General features: G+C 36.2%; 1 long non-coding RNA gene across 3 annotated transcripts; it reads left to right on the plus strand.

Annotated features, from left to right (window-relative positions):
* LOC308190636 lies at nucleotides 1-24,245 on the plus strand. 3 transcript variants are annotated; one of them, XR_013947418.1, is made up of 4 exons: nucleotides 1-2,014; nucleotides 2,122-2,275; nucleotides 3,046-3,130; nucleotides 16,128-24,245. It is a non-coding gene; the product is annotated as an uncharacterized lncRNA (long non-coding RNA). The 3 variants fall into 3 exon arrangements; XR_013947420.1 differs by lacking the exon at nucleotides 1-2,014 and adding an exon at nucleotides 2,019-2,096 and having other exon boundaries at nucleotides 2,204-2,275; XR_013947419.1 differs by lacking the exon at nucleotides 2,122-2,275 and having other exon boundaries at nucleotides 10-2,014.
* The last annotated feature ends 346 nt before the right edge of the window (nucleotides 24,246-24,591 follow it).

The raw sequence follows: 24,591 nt of genomic DNA on the forward strand, positions 1-24,591 counted from the left end.
GATAGCTGCACTTGTTACTTATTGGTGAGAGTCTAATTTGGATTTGCTTTGTTGCAGAGTGTTTTGGGGTGTCAGATCATATTCTTGAACTTAATAAATGCCACTGTGGACTAAATAAAGCAAAGGTATTAGCAAAAGAAGCAGAAGGGATTCACAGAAGTCAGTGGGAGATGGGAAGAAGGGTGGAAGGGTCGTGGTGTGTGAGAACAAGCCAGTGAAGTTGCTCGCCCTGCTCCCCATGAAATCTCAACAAGCCTTTCTTGCTTTTAGTTGGATATTCTGCCATCTTTCAAACATATACCTGCAATGTAGAAGCTTACTGTTATAACCAAAATTGCAAACTGAATTGTAAATCTGAATTCAGTTTGTGTGAAGGGTAAGAAGTCTATTGCACCCTTGCTCACTCTTTCTTGCAATAACTTTTTTTTTTTTTTCTCAAATCTGTGAAGAATAAAGGTATCTTTGCAAAGTAGAATACAGTTATCTTCAGATACCATCATCTGAATGAGCTTGTTGTGAAAGTGGAATGAGTGTTATCACAGCATTTGCTTGGGAAAGCCAGGAGAGGTGCTGCACCATGCTGTTTAAAACCATCTTGTTCTTGGGCTCAGTATTTCTGACATCACTGCCCTATACACTGTATAAAGAGACACATAAATGTTCCAGTATGCTCACACTGGATTGAAGTCCCTGTACTGCATTAGGCAATGGAAGAACACAGAGGCAGCATACAGAGACTACCAGAAAAAGGCATAATGCAAAAGCTTAGTTTCCTAGAAAAAAAATGGCTAGAAATATTTTCTTTCAAACGGAAAAAAAAAAAAAAAGTGCAACTAGTTTGCAGAAACAGCTAAAAACATGAATGTAGTCTTGCTCTTAAATAAAAGAAATCATTCTATTGAATCTTTCCTAAAAGGAAATCAAGATGAGAACTTCTCCAACAAAAACTTCACACATTTAAACCTAAAAAATACAGGCCAGAAATCATCAACATGCAAAACCACAAGTTTGGCACCCCAAAAAAGAGTAAAAATTAACATTTTTCCAAAGCACAGTTTCCTACTCTCATACTTAGTTCAGAAGCTACATACCTCATCATGTTTTTAGTCTCTGAGCTTTGAGAGTTGTTAGCCTTTCCTCATGTTTTTCAAGAACATTTCCTTCTGTCCCTATCATCCCAGGAAAAATCAGGAAAATTGTTACTATGAGACATTGGCTTGTAAAAGTTTTACATGCATTTCCCTAACATCTATGGTTATTGTTTAAACTCAGGTTTTCAGGCCTTAGGCTCTATTTCTTCTAAATCTGTGCTCTTTGGCTGTTCTACAGTGTCCGGAAAACCTGATGTTATCTGGACTGCTACATGTCCCAGTGAATGCCTCCCAGCACTCATGGATTAGGAAGGCAAAGGCACTGAAAAACTGTGAACATAAACACAATGCATTACTATATGTATGATGTTTTATTCCAGAATATTTCTCCCACTTCCAAATTTAGATAAGTTCTAAAATGTAGACACCTCTTTTTAGTGGTATCTCTTTGAGGTATAGGATTTTTGTTGTTTTTGAAGACATGCTAACTTGGCTTGGGTACTTAGAGATTCAGATTAAATAGTGTGCAACTGTAGAGAAAATCATCCTGAGCATAAAAGCAGTAAGCCTTTCTAAGGCCTTCATAGCCATACTTCAGCTTTAGATGGCTTTCTAGCTTGCAGGGCATTGAGGCATCATATCTGTCTAACAACCATGCATTCTCCTTTTATCAAGGTTGTTATCAAAGACATTAAACAGTAATAAGATAATTGCACCCACAGCTGACACCTATTCAGATATTGAGCTGTTGATTACAGATTAGGGAGGTTCCCTAATCACCATGGCCTTTTAAAGATGATGGAGAACTACCTTGCAATGGTATTGCCCATCTCCCTTAGTATCCTTGTATGTAGTGTGGCTGGTCTCACGTACCTATATATACATTTTATTTCTTAAATGGAAACTATTTTTATTTGTCTCTGGTAGGTGTTACCTTGCATAGATAACTGAAGGACTACTACTGTTTTTCCAAGTTGGAATCAAATTCTTTTATGACCTCTTGAGGTCTGTTCATTTCTTTTGCTTCTAGGTCTCTTCAGTCTCCCTCTGTCCTTTGACTTTAACTTTGCAGTTTTTCATTTGTGTTATTCTTTTTGTAATCTGGAAAGCAGCAGACTGATGATGCTGTCAGTGCTAGAAAGACTTCCAGGCAATTAGGTTGGCTGAAAGAGAAAGTGATGGAGGTATGTGGATTTGACCTAGCTCTAAATTGAAGCTAATTAAGCAGTTTAACATTTGTGAAAAGCCAAATCAGCTATATCTACAGTTCATGGCATTAAGAGCTATAAGAGCTTCATGTGTGTCAGAATTAGTGGATTTGTGTGTTTAATTTAGTGTGAAGTTCAGTGTAAGTAGTCTTACCTAAGTCCTCCTGTCCACTTGAGAGTAGAGTAGACCTGGCTGCTTTACGCTACAGTTTTGCTAAGAGGCCATTTGCTCAAAAAAGCAAAGCCATGTCCTCTATGTAGCATCAGTAACACCAATGTGTAGTTTAGTCTGTCATTTTCAGATGCTTGCTTCACTGATGTGATTGCATTATTGGAAATTAAAAAAAAAAAAAGTGATAATGGAATATAGGTATCTTGCTTTTTAGTTGTTGCTGATATTCTTCTAGCATTGTTTAGACAGCTCTGGGAAGAAATCACTGTGCTGTTGTGTGGGATTAATATTGTGTTTGGTTTTTTTTAATCCAATACATAGTTAAAGTTTAAAAATTCTTTCGAGTTATGCTTATAATGGGCACTTTCATACCATATGGATAAATATTTATCCATCTTTCTCATATCATTTTGTCTCTTCAGTCAACAGCAGAAAGTAGAATGCTTGAGAGGAGATGAAAAAATATCATTGAGGAAAGAACTAGATCTGTTTTGTTAGTTTTTCCTGGGTTCTTTAATGCACAGGATGTGATTGCTATTAATCACTTCTGTTTTCTCCTAAAACTTTTTTACAGCTGGTAAAGGCTTTTATACTTTGATGTTCGTCAAAGCTCTGTAGAGAATGATAAGACATCAGCTAGACCTTTTAACATTGCTCTGGTAAGTCCACTTGATTCGAGGGACTGGGGGGAAGGAAGGGAGAAAGGGAGACAGAGGAAAAAGTTGAGAGGAGAGAAAGATGCAATTGTGGTCTTATTTTTTGTAATTGTCTGACTCTCTTTAATTGGGATATTTTAAAGATTTCTTACAGCAGTTCACATTGTGAATGGACATAGTTGTATTGATGCCATACAGCTTGCTGAATTTTGATTTTTAAAAAAAAGGTTTTCTTCATTAACAGTGTGGAATAAATCTCAAGGTTTTGTTGAGTTTTAAGTTTACTTTGCAGCCATGTTTGTCCTACAGAAACACTCTTTGCTACAGATCTGAAAGGTTAAAAAAAAAAAGATATTTCATGAATGAAACACTTCAGACTGATAGAAATACTCAGATGAATCAATAAAACCACATCAGAGAAGGCCAGAGTTTCAAAGCTGAACAAGGAAAAGAAATGATGATGTTGAATTTATACTTTCCCTCAAACAAGGAAACTCAGCTTTCTAGATCTTTTCCTCTAAGCTTCCTTAAGTAGTCGCAACATCATACAGTAAACAAGCATTCTTTCAGATAATTTAGCTAAACTTAGTGTGCTGAGGTTGTTTGTCTGGTCAATGTAAGTCTGTACAGAAATGTGGTGATAAGTGGAAGTTTACTGAATTGTAACTTCACAGCATCAGAGGGAAAAACAATAAGCAGTGGTACTATTGTACAGATGCCACACCAGAGATTTCATTAAAAATCACTAGGTGTGTCAGACTGTGCTTAATACATGCTGTTGCATTGTATTTCTCATTATGGAATGACACACAGTGGATTTTTCTAAAGGGAGCTTAGGACTCCATAACTCTTAACACTCATTGGAATTAGTCTGTACTTCATAGCTGTGGCTAAAACAGTGTTGATAACACCCCGGTGTTTTGGCTGTTACTGAATAGTGCTTGTACAGTGTCCAGGCTTTCTCTTTTTCCTACTCTGTGACTCCAGTGAGAAGGCTGGGTTGGGCAAGAGGCTGGGAGGGCACACAGCCAGGACAAGTGACCCCAGTGGACCAAAGGGATATTCTATAACATATGGTGATGCCATGCTCAGCAATAAGAGATCATCGAAAAGTGGAAGAAGGAGGAATATTCACAGTTATGTTGTTTGTCTTCCCAAGCAACTTTGCTATGTTGCTGTTTCCTAGGACACGGCTGGACATCCACCTGCTGATGGGAAGTAGTGGATGAATTGTTTTTGCTACACACACACACACACTTTTTCTTTTCCTGTTAAATGATCATTATCTTGATTCATGAGTCTTATCTTCACCCTTCTATTTTCTCTCTATCCCATGGAAAGGGGAGGGAGTGAGAAGCTGGGTAGTTGTTTGGCTGCTGGCTAGAGTCAACCACAACAACTTTAGAATAAATACCTTAAAGAAAGAACCTTACTGCGTTTCTGAACATGGTTTTCAAAATTTCAGGGCAATGCTTTGAAAGTCCCTAAAGAACAGTTGCTTATGAAAGAAAAGTATTTCTTAGACATGTTGCAAGTGCTTGTACATTCATCTGTGTGTATGCATTTCTCAACAGCGTATCAGAAACCTCCAAATAGCTGTGTTAAAGCTGTGCATACAAGAGGCAAGAATTAGCATAGCGAGGATCTATAATAAGTTTGTATTATTATTTGAGGGTTTCAAAACTTGTTGGGAATTCTGAACTGATGACAGTTCCCTGAAGAACCACAGCTACAATTGGTTAAAAAGCCGTTTCAAATGGTTGCTGCTGTTCTCACAGATACAGGTGTTTGATAACTGGTAGGCAGGATCTTTTCAAGATGGTGAGACACGAGTTAGAGTTTCATCAGTTAGAAACAAGAATTCTCCACTTCCAGACGCAGAAAAGAAGTCTAGCACACAACATTTTTTCTATAAAGGTAATTTTTCAACAAAATGTTTGAACTGTTGGTGATGTGTAGTTTGCCTCACAATCACCTGTCATTTTGTGGACTTCTTATATTGGAAAATTTTTATTCAGGCTAGAGTCTCTTGCAGACTAAAAACCAAGCAGCTGTGTCATATTCCTGTGATAGTCTGTTGCCAGGTAAGCTGAATATAAGACCAAAGGAATGAAGAAAACAAACAACAACAAAAAAGGCTGTCCAGAAAATGAACAGAACCACCAACCCCATAATTTAAAAGGGGGGAAAAAAAAAGAGAAATGGGAAACAAACAGTTATAATAAATTAAACTTTTCAAAGCATATTGACAGTCATCAAGGAGTTACTTAGATAAAAAAAAATAAATTTTAAAGAAGTAAGGGAAGGAGGGGTTATTCTAGTAGAAATAGAAAAAATCTACCTTTATCTTGAAAGAAAGATAAATGCTTTGTACAAGTCTTTGTTAAGGACTCTGAAACATGGTGTTAGCAAAGACAATATGGAGAATGAAAATGAAACCATGAACATGGAAACTTCCTTGTCTGTAGTAGATAAAGCATTCAGGGAGCTACATTTTCAGGTACAGTTTAACCCATGTACAGCTGTGCCACATGTGCATTGCTGCATAATCAAGGTGAAGTGCAATAAGTCTGTCTTTATCACATAACTATCAAGAGAAGCATGTGAGGGATAGGGATGTGATGGTGAAACTCTCGGATTGTGGTTGTGACTCCCTGTGCTGTAAAGTGCTCAAATTAGGATGATTGTAGCGTTGCCATACCAGAAGCAGCTGGCACATGGAATTGCAAGTTTCTTGAGCTTATTCATACATCTATCAAGTCAAACATCAGGCCTTAGGAATGATTAATAACAAATATTGTACCTACATTTAAAAAAGAATAGGCAGAACAGATCTGTTCAATAGACATTTTTCATCTCAATTAAGAGATTTTAGAGGAAAACCTAATAAGAGGTGACAGAAGTGAATAAAAACGGGGTGAAGTTAATCACTAAAGGCAAAAATCTATGTTAGAAGAACTTAACAGGATAATTTACTTTCTAAGAAAATAAAAGTAAGGTAGTTCTTGGTATGGTGCTGCACAAGAAGTTACTTTAACAGGGGAAAAGGATGGTTAATAATGAATTGCAAGCTAGGTAAGGAATAATTTGGTTGGCCTATTCCAACTTTATTAATATTGAGCAGCTTTAGTAAAAATGGGAAGTCAGATTCCATGGCTAAAACTTTCAAATATCTATATTGTGTCACTATTATTATCTGTACCTGTGAGTTGATCCTGTTAACAATTACACGAAAACAAAATCAGGATGACTATAATAAGTAATCAAAAAATCCATCAGTTCTCCTCAAAAACACTAGTAGTGCTGAAAATTTCAGCATTTCTGAGGTAGGTAACCAGTTAGGCAGTAACTTATTAACACAGAAAGAAACCTGAGGAAATGAAGATAAAATATTTTGTCAACAACATAATGTACTACATATTGTGATTTTTTTTTTCTGAATGCGATGTCTCTCAACTGAAAATACTGCTGTCTTTCATCTTCATTATTATTCATCATTATTTATCCATTATTATTCATTGTTATTATTTATCTCTAATACACAATTATTTTATTATTTTGGTACGAGCACTGACAACTCTAAATGAAATATTGAAATTTAAAATATATTAATAAAAATAAGGCATTTTTAGTAAGCATTCTAGGGTAGGTAATAGAGGCTGGTAGCATCACAGTTCCCTTAACTAAATGTCTTTTCACAATGAAAAATGAAGTAATTCCTTATAAGTATCAGATGTAAAGTTATTTTTAAAAATAAAGCAGGAAGTTATCCTTCGGACAGCATGATGTATGTTATTCTCTGGTGAGGCTTGGGGCAATGGGTTCAAGGCTCAAAAATATTAGCAATGTTTTTGAAGTGATACAATTTCAGTAAAGGAAAATAGTCATGGTCTGTGGAGGGATGACCTATTTCAATTCCTTTGGAATGAGAGCTAGAACTTAATGCTGCTGTTTTCTAGATACCACCCTCTCTTCTTTATTCAATATGAAATCTCCTTGCTTCTTCAGATCTGCCTTTACAGTGCTTAACAGTGCAATGTCCATAGTTCTGCACCTGTGGGAGTGAAACTAAGCACTGGTTGTAAGGAAAATGGGATGAAAAACTTAGCCTAAAATGATTTTTGACAAGAAATTGTACTTGTAACGAAACAAAATATTTCATTTAGCTGCAGAGATGAAAATAACATTGTTTGCCAGTGTTTACTATTTTCAGTTTTCCTGTGTAGGATAACACTGAATTTGCCCTGGGAGTCTTGCAGCTTTTAAGTTTGTGTCTCGTTTTTTAAATCTTTGTTTGTTTGTTTAAAATCATTAGTTCAATCCCTATAGTTTTATATTAAATTTCAAAATTAGTAGTTGGAGGAATGTAAAAACAGATTTTGCCTTCTGGCTTGTAGTATGCCCAGTCTTTAATGTATATATTTGTTATCAACAATCACATTTTTCCCATTACCAATACTCAGGTTCACTGTTTTTTTTTCCCCCCCCCCCCAAACCTCCTTACCAATACGCAGAGTTAAAGAGCACTGATTTTGTTACTGTCCTGTGTCCCTCAGCATAGCTGCAGTTTCAGACATTCAAGAAAAGGCTTAATTATCTTCTCAGGTACTTTTATGTCAAATCCCAGAAAACAAAATGCTGACCAAATAGAAAATAATATATTCAAAATTAAGCACTTTTACAAAGAAATGCTATAGCATTTCACTTGAAATAGAATGATTGATGCAAAAAAATTGTGCAGCCTTGGTGACATCCATAGGATCATCCAAGATGCTCTAATTTACATCTTTTTCTTGTCCTTGCAAAAATATTCACTATACTTAGACACGAACACTTAAAAAGTTACATCCAAAGGCTACATGAAAAGGGGCTTTAAATCTTGTTTACTGAGTACCAAACAGCCTGTTTTCAAAGCGAAGCGTGGAGCTATCAAGAATCACAAATATTTTGCTGGGCAAAAGGATTTTTCTGTAAAGCCCAAGTTCAGCCAGAATGTTTTGATTACTGGGCTTTCTGGTACAGTTTTGTGTAACTGAACACAAAAACACAGTTTTTGTGTTTCTCTGGCAATTTGATGGTGGTATACCTCAGTGGAGACGTCTACTTAATTTTTTGCTCTCTACTGAGGAAAGTTTATAATGTCCTGAAGGTGGCAAGTGAAAGAGGCCTGTTACTGCTCCCAGGCTTCCCCTCTTCTCAGCCAGCAGTTGGCCATACCACACTCCCCCAAACATCTGTATCTGTTGTTCTGTGCAATGTCTTGTTCTTCAGAAGTTGCCTACCCTGTTCTTGAGAAATCACTTACACTCAGTTTGCCACTCTGGCACATCAGCATAACCAACTATCAGTACAAAAATAACAAATAGGTATTCAGCTAAACACTACTCCTTAGAGGGTAAACTGAAATGTAGGCACAAAACATGCATAAAATGAACTGAAGTTCAGGAAACATGATAAGCTTTCAAAGCAGTTGTCTGCCAAAAGCATGAGAGCAGCTAAGTGGTAATGACTGTTTATCTGGTGGTTGTCATAGTACCATTTCTGATCCATGGCAGTGTCTCTGTCAGTATTACTGTATTTAAAACTTCAAGAACAGAAGAGTCTACTAGATAAGTAATCTGGGCATGCAGTTGGTATTATAGGAGAAGTCTGTGATGTCAGATACAAATAGTGCTCAGCACAGATAGTAGTTTACAATACCTACTGTTGTTCAAGAATGTCTCTCCAATGAAGAAAATCCAGAGAAGAGCTGTGAGCATCAATAGAAGTCTAGAGGGGGGAAAAAAAAAACTTCTGAGGAAAACTTAAAGGGTTTGGTAGTTGGAGACAGAAAGAGGAGAAAGTCTTCTTTCATTTAGAATCTGCTTTGTAAAAGGCATAGCATATACAATAACATGCAAAGGTATATTTAAGCAACAGAAAATTTTAGAAATGTGAGTTCTTGATGTATTAAATAGCTGTCATCTATGCACACAGTGAAATACTTAAAATCTCAACATAAGAGCACCTATATCAGCCAGTCCAGCCTGAAAAAGATACTTTGGGAATATCAAATACGAAATTTGGTATGATAATTATTAAAAAAAAATCAAATATGTTAAAAAATGTTTTATACACAGTCACTGTAATTCACCTGCCAATAGTAGTCAATGTCCAAGAGATTAATCATGCTAGGATGCAATCTTTACTGTGTTTATTTACATTAATGTATTAATTATTAGTATGTAATTCTGCTTAATTCAGTGGCATTTTGTTTCCTATTATTAATTCTGATAGCACAATCAGGAATAGTGTCCGTTTGTGCCAGGCAATGCGCACAAAGCACATCTCAAGAGAGAGAATATGAGGGGAAGGATTACACCACAGTGTTAGAGTTGTACCTTAATTGCAGATCACTCTTTCAGTTGACGTGTTACAAGAACAGACAGAAATCTCTACATCTGGCAATATGAGAAAAAATGTCACTCCTCATTTGGCATTAAACATTATAAGATTTTGCTTTTAGCTTTGCCAACCAGTTAAGTTGAATTCAGAAACTGCTAGGGTGCAATGAAGAACCCAATCCTGCTTTTCAGGAGTTTTGATGGAGAAATGAATGTATTTACTGTGAACATCTACTATGTGGGCTACAACAAGTAATAAATAGAAAAATAGAGTATTATTCTACCTCTGTAAAGTTACATGGTTTGTCATTGCCCAGTTAACTGCATAGTTTTAAACAGCTAGATACTGAGGGAGTTTCCTAAACGGTGGGGAAAGGGATAAAAGAAGAGAGTTGCTGGTTGAGAATTTTTTGTTAACGAGATCATAGAATCATAGAATGGCTTGGGCTGGAAGGGATCTTAAAGATCACCTAGTACCAACCCTCCGGAAATGGGTAGGGATGCCACCCGCTAGATTAGGTTGCCCAGGGCCTCGTCCAACTTGGTCTTAACACCTCCAGGGATGGGGCATCCTCATCTTCCAAATCAGGTTGTAAATTAGGAGAAATTTCTTAGAATGATTAGTAAGGCATTGGGATGGGTTGCCCAGGGAGGCAACCGGTGGAGTCACTGTCCCTGGGGGAGTTAAAGGAAAAGTTGGATACGGTGCTTAGGGACATTGTTTAGTGGGTGATAGTGGTAATAGGGGGATGGTTATACCAGACTATCTTGGAGGTCTTTTCCAGCCCTAATGGTTGTGCGATTCTGTTGTATGATTGTGGGCAACCTGCTCCAGTGCCCCACCACCCTCTGAGTGAAGTTTTTTCTTCCTTACGTTTAGTTTAAATCTTCCTTCTTCTGGTTTAAAACCATTCCCTATTGTCCTATCATTATCTGCCTGAGCAAAATGTTGTTCTCCATCTTTTTTACAAGCCCCCTTAAAATACTGAAAGTCCACAATGAGGTCGGCCTGGAGCCGTCTCTTCTCTGGGCTGAACATTTTCAGGTCTCTCAGCCTTCCTTCATAGGAGAGGTGCTCCAGCCCCCTGATCATTTTCATGGCCCTCCTCTGGACCTGCTCTAACAGGTTCTTCTTGTGCTGGGGGCCTCAGACCTGGATACAGTACTCCAAGTGGAGCCTCACAAGTGCAGAGCAGAGGGGGACAGTCACATCTGTCGACCTACATTGGCCTTGCCAACAGTCCAGGATGCAGTTGGCCTTTTGGGCCCAAAATGCTGGCCTATGTTGATCTTCTTGTCTACCAGAACCTCCAAGTCCTTCTCCGCAGGGTTGCTCTCAATGAGTTGTTCATCCAGTCTGTCCTCATGTCTGGCATTGCCCTGACCCAGGTAGAGCACCTTGCACTTGGACTTGTTCAACTTCAGGCGGTTCATGTGGGCCTACTTCTTCTTAAGCTTGTCCAGGTCCCTTTGGATGGCATCCCTCCCTTCTGTCGAGTGCAGCTTGGTGTCATCCGCAAACTTGCTGAGGGTGCACTCGATTCCACTGTCTATGACAAAGATACTAAATGGCACCGGTCGCAAGATAGACCCCTGAGGGACATCACTCATCACCAGCCCCCACCTGGATGTAGAGCTGTGAACCACAACTCTCTGGTTGCGGCTATCCAGTCAATTCTTTATCTGCTGAATGGTCCAGCCTTCAAATCCATCTCTCTCCAATTTAGAAATAGGGCTGTCATGGGGAACTGGGGAAAATACGAGGGATATCCTGTGTATTTTCAAACTTCCTGTGTATTTTTCTCTTGACATTTTTGGGAAAGTTTAAAAAAAAAAAAAAGCAACCCAGCAGAATAAAGCAAAAAATAAAAATAGAAAGCATCACACTTTTAACAGTATAAGCTTTAACATTTAATATTTATTTTCTGTTTTTAATAACCAAACACAGAAGAAACTGTGTGATAACAGCTCGTCCACCAAGTGTAGTGTAATCAAATTTTGTCAGGTTCAAAAAACAAAACAAAAGACTGGAAAAGTTTCGGGCCTACTGTGATTCTACTTCTTTCTGAAGTAATAGTGACAGAGTGGGTCATTCACAAATGTAGTTACTGAAAACAGCAGCGACTAGGGAGATATTTTTCTGAGTACTACAATCTATATATGTATTTCCTCTTCCAATATAAAACTCATCACTTACAAGTTTATATATTTTATGACTTTTCCACTTTTTCCATCATGGTATATAGTTCCCAGAAACCAAGGCAGTCAAATCTTATATCATTAAATCTCTCAAGTTATTAAAAATGTGATAGGAGTCTTCTTGAGTACTTTTGTGTATCTGTAGTTTGTGAGTTATGCATGTTTACATGCACAGAAGTACTCAAATTTGATGTTATTTGATGTCCTTTATCCCTAGTTCACGAGTTCTATGTTAGCTTCCTATACATGGTTGCCATTTCAAGGATAGAAGGCCAAATTTTTAACAATGTCATAATAAGAAATCTGTGTGTCTGAACATAAGGCAAATGTGGCTCTCTAACACCTATGCAGCTGGAGTAATCCACTATTCAGTATTGCCCTTTTCTATTTTAATACAGTTGACTGGGCACTGGAAGAGAAGATAAGTGTTCCCTCAGAGTATGAAGCTTAACTGGATATACTAGACTACAGTAAACACTGTATAACAGTAGAAAGCAAGCACAAACTGTGCAGATTTTCATCATCTTTGTCCCTAGCAGTCTGGCCCTGCCACATTACGTAAAGTATATAATTAAGATTATATTTTTGAATGCAATAGTGGTTAAAGCATATTATCAGGCAAGTTGTTGTTACCCAGCTTGTCTTTTATCTTATTTGTAAAGAATGTTTTCTAAATTGTTTCATTTGAAGTTTGGGTCAGAACTTTCCTTCTGTATTTTTGAAATAATTCATAAAGTCAAAATATTGGGAGGATGACTGTTTCAGAAATAAATGCAGGTGGATTATCCTTATATGAACACTTTTTTGATAGCAACAAATGACAAGGGAAGTAATCATCCATGTTTTACAAATGGGGAGGTAAAATATCTTGCCAGGACCATTCTTGGTACCAGAGGCTTCATTAGGCATCTGCAGCTATGGCATGACAGATTTCCTTTGCTTTGAAGTGTTCCGCCCTACCTGTGCTCCCATTCCTCACCCCAATGAAGTATTCTGCCCCTGGAGCTTCTCATCTTAAACTGAGAAACTATTTTTATTATTATTATTATTATGTTATTATTATTATTTTTATAATGCTGTTGCTCCACTGGAATGGCTTTATTATTTTTTTTTCCTTTATTTATCATTTCTGGTCTGTTTTCTTGTCTGAGCAGTCCTATTGTCCTCAGTCAGTAGCTCAGGGTTCACTCAGTGAGAGACAGGCTAAGATAATTTGAATTGCATTGTGTTTTCTATGAATAATGGGCAGTTGCCACGGATCACTTCAGAAATATTGGACTCAAATGTCTTTTTTAGTTAATAAAACAACTCTGACATTGAAAAACCCTGCAGCAAAATTACACTGGAAAAGTGGTATAGACATTTTTTTTCCTGAATATGAAGATATTTAACAATGAGCTGTTTTTCTTTTTGTGGTCCTTCATTTTTCTGATTCTGGAAAAAAAAAAAAAAAGGTGGGGGAGCAACAAATAGGTAAAAGTACTCATAAAAAGAGTACTCCAAAAAAGTACTTCCGAAAGATACTACCCATCATCTGTTCATTTAACTTGACAACCAGCCAGTAGTCTGATCATCTTTGAAGGTGAAATTGTTACTCCTAACTAAGAGCAACAGATGATATTTTATGCTATTGTTATTATGTACCCATGCTTAATCTTAAAATAAAACACAAATCTCTTACCAAATCTGTTTTCATTTATGTGTGACCATGAATGACTTACGTTGATGGGGGACAGGAACAGGTTGCCCAGAGAAGCTGTGGATGCCCTATCTCTGGAAGTGTTCAAGGCCAGGTTGGATGGGGCTTTGAGCAACCTCTTCTGGTGGGAGGTGTCCCTGCCTGTGACAGGGGGTTTGGAACTAGATCATTTTTAAGGTCACTTCCAACCCAAATCATTTTATGATTCTATGTTATGCTTCTGGTTAGCACTGAAGAAAGAAACTAAGACCTTCAGCTGTACAGCCAAATCTTCAAAATATGCTTTTGCTCCCACTGCTGCTCTCGTTTTCACTTCTATTTCAGTTTTACTACCACTACATCATACTCATTTTATTGGTAGCAAATTTAGTAGTTCTTTAGATGATTCTGTAAAATACCTCCAGGTGTATGAATTAATCAACAAGCTAGTAAGACAGATAAATATTCTTTCTTTTATACATTAAAATTCTGAAGAGCAGAGGAGCAAATTTCATTTAAAAATACTCAGGAAGCTGGGAAAAAAAGTGAAATTAATCCCTACATTGCTGATCTTCCAGACCAGTGACTGTAGCTGACAGGTATGCTGTGATCTCCCTCCATTTTTCCTTTTCCTTGCTTTACTTGAATCCCCTAATTCATTCTCTTCATTTGCATAGTCATGGAATGGCTGAGTTTGAAAGGGACCTCTGGAGGTCATCTTGTCTAAAAGCCCTGCTCAAACAAGACAATGTAGAGGCTTGCCCAGGATCATGTCCAGTTGGCTTTTGAACATCTCCACAATGTCTGGGAGTAATCTGCTTCAGTGCTCAGTCAGCCCCTTGTACTAAAGAGTGTTTCCTTACGTTCAGACAATGTGCTTGTTACCTCTTGTCTTGTCTTCTTTGTTGTGTTTACAAACCATAGAATAAATATTACAAATATAAATTTTAGATGAAATGAAAATGCACATAATTCCTAATTCCCATATGTGTATGGTTGGTTTAAGTCTGACTCAATACCTCCAGGAGATTTCTTTACCTCCCTTTTAATTTACACTTAGAGAAACTAGTCACTCTATTCACAGTGTCAGATATCAAAGAAAAGGAACTCTTAAAATGACTTTGTTCTACAAATCTTCCCTAAATGAATTTCATGGACCATAGCAAAAAGATTCTTTTTGTTGTCTGTATTTCACTTACAAACATTAAGTTATAAGCAGATTTAATACACATGCATATTGCAATACCTAAAATAATTGTCAATGCATTTTAAATATACTCAGAAAAAAAAATCCATTTTCATTGATGTTACAGCAGATGGGTTGCTGCAAAAGATAAGGGCTCAGTTGGAAGTAGACCAGAGGCTATTTTTGACATCCTTGTTAGAGGGACAGATGATACCATAGTAACTTTTTAACTAAAATTCACTTAGCCTTGAGTGATGTTTAGTAAAAATCAATTTAGAGTTCAAATGAGTTCAATGAATGCTTTTTATGTATGTGTTCAAGGTTAGAATTGTAGCTCTTCCTTTTACATTGTGAATTTTCTATTAACGTGTATATATAATTCAGTGTTGAAGGACTTAATACTTGTGGTGATGGATGTTGACCCTTGTACAGATATTTACCAGAAAAAATGAAGTGCATGGGCTTGATATTAACACTGTTAAACTTCATAAAAAATACTCAGAAATAAATCTGAACTTATTCCTTCTCCCATTTCTTTCCTTGTTGTCATAGCTTTGCTATGGTTATTTTTTATTTTATTAGAAGTGTTTCTTAACAGAAATGTTTCTTTGTAACAGAAAACAGGGAGCAGCAAACAAGTATGGAAGCTTTTAAAATGTGTTACGGTTGTCTCATCAGCTTTATTGAGGGTATTGCATCTGAATTAGGTAGGATCACAGGTTATCTGGATTTATAGCTGAATATGCAAAGGGTTTTGATAACAGATTTTTTTTTCTGAGCTACAGAAGAGTATATTTTCTCATAGATAATAAAACAGGTTTATTATGTTCAAATTTCATATATTTGGGTTTATAATATCCTTTCACTGATTAAGGACTCTTCTTATGGCAGTATGAGTTATTCTTAGTCAGCTCTTTAATTTCAGAATAGTATATGCAAGAAAAAGATGAGCAGAGGCTGCTAGGTTTCACTGAAAATGAGGGCATGACATACAAGCTGTAAACTGAAGTGTTGGTGGTTGAGAGATTTTGTTGTAATGTTAGAAGTACTGAGCAAAGTGGGAAAGACGTCTTTTCCTTCAAATTATTTCAAGTCAGTGAAGCTTTGCATATAAGCCTACATACAATTGTTTGAGTTTCTAAGAGAGTTTGAGTACTCTCTTCCCATTCTTGTTCTATTGGTTTTGTAGATAAGTAAGTTTACAAGGAGAATCCTTCCCTTAAATAGTATATCTGAAGCTGGTATATCTGTATAATAGTATATCTGAAGCTGGTGTTCCATAGAAAGAATTTTAAAAAGTATAATGACTATTCAGAGAAGAAATCTGCAAAATTAGTAGTTATTCATCTTATGGCAAATAGATAGACTTATCTGACCAGGGTCATCAGAACAAAGCACTAACTACAGTGATCTCTTTTCTCCGCTACTTGTTCTATGGTGTGATTTTGCTATGAATGTAATGCACTATGCATCCCTTTTAATTAACCCCTTTCATATTAAACACAATTTTGATGCTTTAGCCTCTTATTTTATGTTTATATTAATCTCTTACAGGTTGTGGAATCCAAACAGTGAGAGTCTATGCTGAACATCACAAATCACTACAAATTTAATGAGCCCTGAGGTTTTTCTGTTTACACACTTGATCACGTGCTTGCTTTCTTCATGCGTGCAAACATCTCTGGGTAGAGATAGAGAATGGTCGTTTCTCTTTACTTTTTAAATGCAATGATGTACATATACTGATAACTGGTCTTAGGAACCTGCTTTTTTCTTTTTTTTTCTCTCATTTTAATTTAGTGAGATGATATATCTCAAAAACAATAGATCAGATTACAATAATGATCATAATTATGATGACATTAATGACCTGTTAATAGGTGTCTTATTATTGTTTCTCTACACTTGATTTTTACCTATCATGGCTTAATATGTTATGAAGATTTTTGATGACCTGACGATAGATTTTTTGGGAGGGAATTTGATGCAAACACTATTAATACAGATCCTGAAGGTGACTGGATACTTTCAAAGGGTAAGACAATTGAAAGAATAATCTCTTTTCCTTTCCTTTCCATTCCGTTCTTTAGCCCTAGAAACAAAACCTCCTTAAGTTGAACCTTTTGATTCCCATATAGTTCCCTAACTAGCCTTGTGAGACTCTACCTAGTGTACTTCATCCAGCTCTGGGGCCACCAGCACAAGACATGTTCCTGTTAGAGTGGGTTCAGAGAAGGGCCACAAAAATAAACGATCAGAGGGCTGGAGAAGCTCTCCTACAAATAATGCTGTGAGAGCTGGGGTTGTTCAGCGTAGTGAAGGCTCTGGGGAGACCTTTTAGAGGCCTTCTAGTTCCTATAAAGGGAGCTTATAAGCAGAGGGACTTTTCACAAGCACATGTAGGGCATGGGGTAATGGTTTTAAGCTGAAAGAAGGTAGGTTTAGGTTAGATATTTGGAAGAAATTCTTCACTCAGAGGGTGGTGAGGTACTGGCACAGGCTGGCCAGAGAAGCTGAGATGCCCCATCCCTGGAAGTGTTCAAGGCCAGATTGGATGGGGCTTTGGTCAACCTGATCTAGCAGAAGATGGTCCTGTCCATAGTAGGGGGGTTGGAACTTTAAGGTCACCAAGTCATTCTGTGATTCTAAACTAAGATGCGTTTTCAGTTGTTTAAAAGAACATCTTCTAGTTTTTCATGTCTCAGGGACAGTCCCTTTGGAGTCATGATACAGTGATAGAAATAACATCCACTCTAATATTTTTTATGTAGCTTTGTGATGGAGAACAAACAGATGATTTTAAGTCACCTGAATTTTCAGTATTTTCCTGAGAAAGTTCAAATACTAGCAGCTCATAGGCATATTATTTTCAACTTCTGTTAAAAAGATAAATCTTCAACCTCTTGTAATTGATCTCATTCTATTCTTGTCTTGCCTCCAACCATTCTGTAAGAGAAGGTCAGTGAGAAAATAGTATGTGATCCAATTTTCATGCATCTTATTATCTCTTGATTTTCATTTTTAAACACTGGGAAGTTCTCAGCACAAAATCTATTTGTGATTGTGTGTAGTGGTAGATGTAACGTTAGTATTTAATCAGCAGAGAGTGGATACCATAGAGATATCTATAATGTTTTTTAAGGCCTCCTTTATGTCTAGTCTGAAAGTTCATGAATTTACTGAACATAAATTAAGTATTGGACTTTAAAATGTGACAAATCTGTCCTCCAGAAGAAATGGGGCATTATTCTTTGCAATGTGATATGCCATTATGCATGTACAAGTAGACTACTGATAATGATCTATAGGAAGCCACCAAATGTATGTGGTACAGGATGCAGAGTTTTCCATATCTTGAGGCCATTTTTTCATCAATTTAAGCACCATAACAGCAAACTGTTGATAAAAATTTATAGAATCTGAAGCACAAAGTGTCAACCATATGATCTGATTCTTCTATAAGCAAATATTTTTCCACACAGTAGGTTTAAGTCCCATTTTATTTCAATGTTGAATTATTTCTGCTACCATAGTCTGCAAGAGGCATAAAGTCTTCAATCAGATTATTATTTTAATAATTAGGTTTTTAATTATTAAATAATATTTAAATTATGTATTATAAAGTTTTTATTGAGTGTTATGAATTCAACCAACATGAATTCATTTACTTCAAGTCTGTTTGACTGAAAAAAAAATGTGGCATTACAACAATGAAAGATCAAGAATCTTGGCAATAGAATACTTTGAATTACTCCTGTAGACTCTTTTTCGTACTGTTTCTATGATACGCTCCTTTGATATGTAAGACCAATTCATCTCTTAACATCATGAACGTTTGCAGATTTTTCACTGTTGTTTGATATTACCTGTGATTTTTGATATACATTTGATTAATATTTAATTTGCTATTACCTGACTAAATAAATGGATAAACCTATTTTTTCAACTTTTCTTTGCCTAAGAAATAGAATTATTTTATCGTGGTTATGAACATCATTGAGAATACAATGATGTTACTCTTACATTAACCCAGAACAGCAGTGAGAATTTTAAGCTCACTTTATTGATATATCCTAGGGGAAACTAATTAGGCTTAGCTTATAACTTTTTTTTTCTTAGCTACCTTCTATTTAAGCATCACACTACTGTACTAAGTTCTGTACATGGGACACTAACATACTATCTGTGATATCTGAATTGAGAATAAATACTTTGCTTACTTGATGCAAAGGTAGAAATTCTGAAAGCTACTGTCAAAATAATACTAGTGAGAAGCCATGCGCTTTTTGTACTAACTCCCTATACATTAGGAGGAATATATATTTCAGTAGGGTAACCTTGCATTATCTGCTGTGTAAAAAATATTTTGAAAAACTCATAGATTTTTAACTGCCAGATACAATCTATGTGTTAAGGTCATAGCCTTGTCCATCGTCAAAGGACAATTTTTCTTTGATTACAGTAATAATTAAGTAATTAAGTAATAATTGCCATTTCTGGAGCCCCAGGACTGGTAAATCCTAATTTCTGAATTCCTCTGGTATGAGGAATGTTGCACTTGATGATATATTAATACATTCTTGTAATTATACAGCTAGTGAATTGGTAAAATTGTCGATCCTTGTCTCCTCAAACAACCTATCTACTTGTTGTTGTGGAATTAATCATGACAGTGTGTTTGCATCCAGATCTGAATTGCATCATGCCTTCCTGGGAGAATGTAGGTCTGGATATCTGGACTATTCTGTAGCAGGGTGCAAGAAAATCAGGTCAATCTTCATGGAATTGGACTACAGACTACAAATTAAGCTATCCAGGAGGATGTAGACATTGAAAGCCAGCCAAAAATACACTGGTGGCAAATCACATTACCTCTACTTAGTTAAATGATACCACTGAAGCAGAAAAGCTCATAAAAATAGAGATAAAACATCTAGTCTATGAACAGTAGAGTAAGAACTTAGATTTTTTTAAGCTAATTCCTTTTTTTTTTTTTTGTCCATTGGTATGATTTTTAATCATTTACTTTCACTGCTATCCTTTCTGAAGCTGTAACATTTTACTTACTTCAGTCATTTATGCATTTGGCCTCTCACAGATACTCCAGAATGTTTTTATTGTAATTTTAATACAAATGGGGCAACAGTCACCGTTTAGACTTGCTATCAGAAAAGCATACTCATTAACTATGACTGTTTCGTTAGTTACTGACAACAGCTTCCTACATTTTTTGTGATTATCATAGCTGTAATGGCTGCCACCCTGTAATTTGTGAATTGCTAAATATTACTAAGGCAAATATTGCCAGGTTTTCAACAGCAACAAAGTTTTTTTTTCTTTTTTTTCCTTGAGATATTTCATTTGCAAAATGAGAAGGAAAAGTTTCCCCGCAACATTTGTAGCATCTTGCATCATCAATAATGCAAACCCTCTAAAATGTCATGACATAAACATCATATTTTTCTCATTGAATCATCTTCTGTCTATTTCCTTATTTTTTTCCTAATTTCATCTCATTCACTTTATTTTCAGGTACAAATTAATGTTATTATTTCAAAGCTTATATAGCTAAAAACTGTACAATTTAATCGGTATTTGCAATATTTGTTCTTTTTACTTCACTTTGGTAGCAATATTTTGCCCTAAACTTCCTATCTATAATATCATATTCTTCTAAGTTTAAAGTAGATGCTAAAATTTACTTGAAACAATCTAATTTGCTTCATGAAGCATGATAACCACTTTTTCTATAAACATTTTTAATTTCCAAAAAATAAAATTTATTGCATTCTATCTCTTGTTTAATCTTGGGAAGTTGTTTCCCATTGAATGCTCAAAAGTTACAGGTTTGCAAATATAGCCTGTGTTACTGCAAGTTCTGAGGAAAAAAAAAGAAAACAAAACATATTAGTACTGTCTCAGCTGTCTAGTACCCTTTGTGTATGTTCAAAAGTAATGCAGGTCAGTGGGATTGGAGCTATTAGATGAACCATTGGTACGGAAAAGCATGTGTCCCCACTATGGTCATTTTGGAGGGTTATCCTCTGGATTAGATCCAGTCTGAATGAAAACACCAAATGTCTTGGTGCACAGACAAACCAAGGTTTGCCTAGGTGTGCTCCTATTTCACCTTCTGGATTAATTTCAGTTCATATCCTCCAAATTAAGTCTATGATATGACCAAAGCTCCATAAAGGTAATAATCACTTTGAAAGCACACTTCTTTGCCAAACTAAAATGCTAATTCCATTGCAATCTTTACAAATTAAAGTATATATAATATACTTACATATCCATGTGAATAAAACTATTGCATTTGCAGTGGTTCTGTGAGTAGAAGTGTGACAGTTTGGGGGGTAGCTTTGGAAATATATACATTGATATCCATCATTGGAATTGCCGTATAACAGAGATAGATGCAATTAGTGATGTTTACAGAATATTTCTTTAGTGTTTTGTCTATTCTCATTTTAGATTTATTATAAAATTTTACCTCTTTAATAATAATTATTAATTATTAATATTGGTCCTTTTCTCCTTATTACATCCATTGACAAAACATTAATTTGATTCTTACAACATTTGTCAAGTGTATCATTTTTATTTATTGCTTAATGTTCCATATTCACACTCCTAATCTTTTCTTAGTTTTGGTAACTGTGTTGTTTTAACTGAGAATCTAATTTTTCTTTTTATTACCTTTATGATAATTTCATAGTTCAAGTTTATGTATCTTGATCCCATAACATCAGAAATATAAAAATACGCTTACTTTTTCAGCTCTGCAAGATCAAAAAAATTTTTAATATTGGTTTACATACTGCCAATGCATTTTATTTTTATTTTTTATTATTGCTATTACTGATATCTGAAATGTTAGCTTTTTATGGGTGTTTTTACAGTACTGTTTTAGTTTCTATTGGAAGTGAACTTTTGAAAGAGTTTCATGATAGACCATGTTAAAAAGCTTTGAGTGGACTGCAAAGTGAACTCAGTACACAAACCAGATTCAATTTTGGTCAAATTAAAGCCGAGTATTCATCAAGAGTTTAGGTACTGTACAATATCCATGGCACAAGTCTAGGGCCAGTATGAAGTAAAAAGGATTGAAAGTTATATAATGCAGTTGTTAAATGTTCAACACAATTTTGTTTTGATGAACAATCAGCACTGTTTTTCCTTTTTAAATTATATTAAATATTAATATACAATAAAATATAAAAAATAATATTATGAATGAATATTGATAAAATGTATAACAAATAGAACCACTGTGCAGAACTTAACTAAAGTTCATGCTGTCTTGAAACGTGCTTATTAAGAAAGTGAGTTTGTGTTGTTTTTTGTTTGTTTTATTTTACATGTTTATGTAAGCATAACTTGTAAACTTCATATTAATTGTACACATTCAAGTTGTCTGGATTTTGATTTCAGGAATCATATTTTAGATGATAAGCCAGTCAAAGTTCACATACTAATGAAAATACAAGCTTTAAAAAATTCTGTTCACAGATGTTTCTATGCAGATGGGAAAAAATAGGCTAGTTGAACATTAAGGATTATTATTATTTTTTTTAATTAATTTAAAATCGTGATGTGTACTGTAATTAAATTACTTCCACTTGGGTGAACCAAGTTGGAGTTTATGTTCAAGGGATCCTTTTCACACCTGTATAAAATTCATGTAAGATATTATCTTACAGACTGCTCATATTCCAGTTTAGGAAGAGATGTAGTCATTGCTTCCATGAGTGGGAGGTAAGCTTAAAGATAGATAGTACCATTGACACATGATACAAATGCTTTTTCATGGTCTTTCAGGCATATATCTCAGATAACTTTATGAATTTCAATAAATTAAAAACAAACAAGCAAACAAAAACACTTTATTAATTGTTCAATAAATTCCAGAACCTGGCTTTCATACCATCCTTCTCATCCCCATCATATTTCTTTGTGTGTGGAAAAACAGTTTCTGATCTATACCCTATGCATAGAATTTTTTGTTTTCATTTACATCTGTGGGAGATGGAGATATTTCCTCAAAACACAAAGCACTGTCACACAGAGCTTCTCAGTGATTCAAGGATTAAGGTTCCAATTTCTTCAAGTGGTATATTCTTTATTAGCAGCGCTGGATGCATGGGGGATCTCTCTGCCTATTGTGCATACTGAAACGAAAAGCCATGCCAAATTTATACAGCAAAACGATGGATATTTCGTAAGCGCCTATATATATTTATGACCTATCCCCGCCTACTCTCGCTTTCCATGCTAATTAGTCTCTTGGTGCCTTACGCTTGCGCAGATCTGCTTTTAGTCCTTGAGTAGTGGTCGTCAAAGGGTGGGCAGTGGTCCTGAAGAGGAAGGCTGCGAGTCTTCCTCCCAATGTACTTTTCAACTTTGGTCCAGTTTTCTGCTGAGTGGGCAATTTTGGCCTGTTGCCCAACCACAAATCCTGTTCGTACCGGTTTTATGGTTGGTATTTCCCTTTATCTCTGGTTTCAATGTCCTGTTCTGACATCTCCAAGGACGAGGCTCTTGTTCTTTATCTGGTGTTCCGCTGCTCTGCACATCTTGCCTAGACATTCTTAATTATCTATATTATTTACGATTCTTAGTAGTTTTAACCCCTTATTCATCAGGAGATACAAACTTGTTAAAATCACCTTATGATACTAATATACTTTGTCAGTCTACTAAATGACTTCAGCAGAGGTGAATGAAAAATGCTACATTTATTGAATTATCATTCATGTGGTTATATTAGACAGTCGCTGACCCTAGTTTGTTTGTTTATTTACATTTTAATTGTTGTTTGTTTTTCAAGCTCCAATCCTGCAGTTCACTTTAGAGAAGCCTACTGTTTCTTCTGGTGTCCTTCAAAGATGGCAGTTTATGGAGTTCAGTTCAGAAGGTAACACTGAGGCTGACTCTTGCAAATCCCTAAACAATTGTCACATGTCACTCTTCTCTGAGAAGACATATGACAAGTTGTGCCTAATTCTGTGTTCAAACCAAAAATCAGGAATTGCAGGTAGAACTATATGCCAGGGCACAGCAGGGGGCCAGCAGTTCCCTGGGGCCAAGCACTGGGAATGTGAAAATCAGGGCAGGGCCCAGCAGGCAGGGCCCGTCCCAGTGCCCCAGCCAGGAGCAGGGCACTGGGGCAGCCCCAGCCCCGGGTACTGGGCACCTCCCTGGAGCCAGGGTTGTAGGCCAGGCCAGGCCTTGGGCCCATTTGTGGGCCTGGCTGGCTGTGGGCAGGGCAGGGCTGTGGGGAGTTGGAGCCTGGCCCCGCTACGGCCTCAGTGGGGCAAGGGCTGGTGGCCCAGGGGCTGCTGTGGGGCCCGGACCTGGGACAGGAGGGCCTGGTGGTGCACTCAGGGCCAGAATGCATTTAGACAGAAAATCCTAAGTAAAATAAATTACACAAAAAATCTGTAGGCTTACACCATACTTCTTTACCATTCACAATATGTATAACATGTAATTTATTTTTATGACACAATTTTACGGTAAGTTTCGTTGAAACCTTATGTTGCACAAGCAGTAGCATAGCTTCGCTCAGTTCTTTTAGATTTTTTTTTTCATTAAATTTAATGGAAAAAGAAATCTAAGTCTGCAGCTTTATCCAGTGGTAGCTTTTGATTTGTGTCTTTTAAAGCTCATCTGCACCTTTTTTTTTTTTTTTTTTTCCTGCTAGGATAGTTGAAAAGTGAATATGACAGTAGGTGCCATGTCTGTTAGCTATAGTTTACTCACTTTCATAAAATGTTGCATAAGAAATTACAAGAACTTGCTGCTCTAAGCTACAGATCAGCTGCTCTGGGAGAAACTGTATTATAAGTTCTAATAACTAATATGAAATCCATCAAACGTAATTTGAATAAGAGTTTGATTTATACTATACTCATTCTAAGCAACAAGAGAGTTACAAACGGAGCTCACAATGACATAAATTTACAAGGTAAATATTGTAGACAGAACAGATCTACTTTTGCAGTTAGGAAAAAAA

The sequence above is a fragment of the Anser brachyrhynchus genome (assembly GCF_964034855.1).
Source record: "Anser brachyrhynchus genome assembly, chromosome: 2".
Lineage (NCBI taxonomy): Eukaryota > Metazoa > Chordata > Aves > Anseriformes > Anatidae > Anser > Anser brachyrhynchus.